The sequence below is a fragment of the Cryptomeria japonica genome, chromosome 7 (genome assembly GCF_030272615.1).
Source record: "Cryptomeria japonica chromosome 7, Sugi_1.0, whole genome shotgun sequence".
Classification (NCBI taxonomy): Eukaryota; Viridiplantae; Streptophyta; class Pinopsida; order Cupressales; family Cupressaceae; genus Cryptomeria; species Cryptomeria japonica.
Window position 1 is genome coordinate 99,109,175 of NC_081411.1, and position 3,823 is coordinate 99,112,997.

Genomic DNA, 3,823 nt, shown 5'->3' on the forward strand with positions numbered 1-3,823 from the left:
AGAATAGGATAAGGAGAGGGGGATAGAGAGAGAGAGTTAGAGATAGAGAGAAGGGATAGGAAGAGAAGGAGAAATAGGGGGAGAGAGAGAGAGAGAGAGGAGAGAGAGAGAGAGGAGAGAGAGAGAGAGAGAGAGAGAGAGAGGAGAGAGAGAGAGAGAGATTAGGAAAAGGAGAGGGGGAGAGGGGAGATTGGGAAAAGGAGAGAGAGAGAGAGAGGAGAGAGAGAGAGAGAGAGAGAGAGAGATTAGGGGGTAGGAAGAGAGGGTTAGAGAAGAGAGAAGAGGATAGGAAGAGAGGGAGAGAGGTGAGAATAGGATTGAGAGAGGAGAGAGAGAGAGAGTAGAGGCTAGGAAGAGAGAAATAGAATAGGATAATGAGAGGGGGGTGGGAGAGTTAGAGAGATAAAGGGATAGGAAGAGAGAGAGAGAGAGAGAGAGAGAGAGGAGAGAGAGAGAGAGAGAGAGAGAGAGAGATTAGGGGGGTAGGAAGAGAGGGTTAGAGAAGAGAGAAGGAGGATAGGAAGAGAGGGAGAGAGGTGAGAATAGGATTGAGAGAGAGAGAGAGAGAGAGAGTAGAGGCTAGGAGGAGAGAAATAGAATAGGATAATGAGAGGGGGGTGGGAGTTAGAGAGATAAAGGATAGGAAGAGAGAGAGAGAGAGAGATAGAGAGAGAGAGAGAGAGAGAGAGGAGAGAGTGAGAGAGAGAGAGAGAGAGAGACAAAGAAGAGGGGGGGAGGGAGAGAGAGTTAGAGAGAGAGAGTAGTAGGGGTAGGAAGATAGGGATAGAATAGGATTAGGAGAGGGGGAAGGAGAGAGAGTTAGAGACAAAGAGAGAAGGGGATAGAAGAGAGGGAGAGAGATAGGGAAAGAAAGGAGGAAGGGAGAGAGGAGAGAGAGAGAGAGGAGAGAGAGAGAGAGAAGAGAGAGAGAGAGAGAGAGAGAATAGGATAAGGAGAGGGGGAGGGAGGGAGAGTTAGGACAAAGAGAGAAGGGGGGATATGAAGAGAGGGAGAGAGATAGGGAAAGAAAGAGAAGAGAGAGAGGGTGAGAATAGGATTGAGAGAGAGAGAGAGAGAGAGAGAGAGGAGAGAGAGATGAGAGATGAGAGAGAGGAGAGAGAGAGAGTAGGGATATGGGGAGGGAGAGAGAGAGTAGGGGGTAAGAAGAGAGGGATAGAATAGGATAAGGAGAGGGGGAGGGGGAGAGAGTGTTAGAGATAGAGAGAGAAGGGGATAGGAAGAGAGTGAGAGAGATAGGGAAAGAAAGAGAAGGGAGAGAGGGTGAGAATAGGATTGAGAGATGAGAGAGAGAGAAGGGGATAAGAAGAGAGGGAGAGAATAGGATAAGGAGAGGGGGTGAGAAAGGCAGTTAGAGAGAGAGTAGGGGGGAGAGGGGGGTAAGATAGAGAATAGGGAATAAGAAGAGAGGGAGGAGGGAGAGGGAGAGGAAGAGAGAGAGAGAGAGGGTGGATATGGGGAGAATAGGATAAAGAGAGAGAGAGAGAGAGAGAGAGAGAGAGAGAGAGAGAGAGAATATGGTCAAGAGAGGGGGAGGAGAGAGAATAGGATAAGATAACGAGAGGGGGAGGGAGAGGTATGGGAGAGAAAGAGAGAGAATTGAGAGGGTGATAATAGGATAGGATAATGAGAGAGAGAGAGAGAGAGAGAGAGAGAGAGAGAGAGGAGAACGAGAACGAGAAGAGGGTGAGAGACTTGGCAGAGAGAGAAGTGTGAGGGGGAGAGAGATGAGATAGAACTCAAGAAGGATAAATAGGGCTCAAAATAGACAGAGACGGTGATGGGGGAAGGAAGACGAGAGAGAGGAAAAGAAGAGAGACATGCATGTATACAAAAATATATACATATATCTATATAAATATATGTATATATATAACTATAGATATGCATATATACATACATAAACACATATTATATATGTATTTTGTGAAAATCAAAATAATGGTTTTTCATAACCTGTATAGGTTTAGTGAAACTCAAAATGATATTTTTCATAACCAGTACGAGTTATGAAAAACCATAATTTTGGTTTTTCATAACCAGTACGGGTTATGAGAAACCATATTTTTGGTTTTTCATAACTAGTACGGGTTATAAAAGACCATAGTTTGGGTTTTTCATAACCCGTACGGGTTTTGGAAAATTCAAAATGATGGTTTTAGTTCTACATAACCCATACAGGTTATGTAGAACTATGAATGGTACTTTTTGTTTTTCAAAACCCTTGCGGGTTATATTGCACATCAGAACTCATGCGGGTTATATTGCACATCAGAACCCATGTGGGTTTTGGCTTGGTAAGAGGGTTGGAAAACAACCCTAAGACTTGGAAGCATAATCTCACATGTCTTCTCATATTTCTGACCATATAAATTTTTCTATTTTTAGACAACATTAGCATAGTAAACTTTAATTTTTTTTACCAATGCCTTGACAGTCCTCATAGACATACATCTACCATTTTTTTAATAACTTTTGATATACTTGACCAAATTCAAAATAAATTACATATTATTGTTCTACACTAGATTCTATACAATTTAAAAACAAAAATGTTTTCATTTTTTTATTATTTTGATGCAAGTTATGCGCAACGCACGAACAGGTACCAAATTTTCAGGATGCGGTCATTTCAAAAAATCATTAAAAACAAAATACTCAATGAAAAATTACAAAAAAATACACAAATTCTAGATCTCAATCTTACCTATCATTCTACCAAAGGGTTTTGCAAAATACTAAATTTAATTATATATTTTGTGCAGCGCACGAAAACAGCGATGTTATATTTTTCAAAAAAAATCATGAACTTTTTTTTTGTGCGAGAGAGGTTTGACCCTCTTAATCTTATCCAATTTTAAAAAAATTTAGTAGTTTAGAAACTAGATTAAGAGTAATACAATTCTTATTCTTTTCTCAACTCCTAGTTTTGAGTGCGTGACCTTCGAATATCTCTTTGAAGTTCAGGTTTACCTGTTTTCAGAAAAAAAAAGTGGCCACTTATACCCCCCTTTTTGTTCACCATCTTGGTGCACTTACCCACTAGCTACGCGTCAAGAATTATTTTGACAAAAGTATCAGACCTAGAAAATTTATGCAGGGAGATCAGGTCTTACTCTGGAAAAGAAGAAGAGAACCTCAAGGGGCACATGGTAAATTTGAATCATTGTGGAAAGGTCCCTTTTTTATTCATGAGGTTAAAGGGCCTAATTCTTGCAAGCTTGCCTATGTTGATCATACCGTTCTTCCCCTGTCTTATAATGGACATGATTTTAAGCTTCATTAGTTGAAAAGAAGGAGTCCCCTGCATGTTTTGTAGGTTAGTTTTTGTTTTCTTTTTGGTTGTGTCAGTTTTGGTGTGTTAGTAAAGTATCAGACCTAGAAAATTTATGTAGGGAGATTAGGTCTTACTCTGGGAAAGAAGAAGAGAACCTCAAGGGGCACATGGTAAATTTGAATCTTTGTGGAAAGGTCCATCTTTTATTCATGATCTTAAAGTGCCTAATTATTGCAAGCTTTCCTATGTTGATCATACTGTTCTTCCCCTGTCTTATAATGGACATGATTTTAAGATTTATAAGTTGTAAAGAAGGAGTCTCCTGCGTGTTTTGTAGGTTAGTTTTTGTTTTCTTTTTGGTTGTGTCAGTTTTGGTGTGCTAGTTTTGTTGGTCTCGGTCTTATTTTTTTGTCTTTTGTGTGAAACCAAAGATTCATATTTTCTTCCTAGTTCTTTACAGTCCTGGTCCCCACTTAGAGTTGATACCCTCCTCATTTTCTTGAGGTTTTTGTCTTGTTAAAGTTTTCC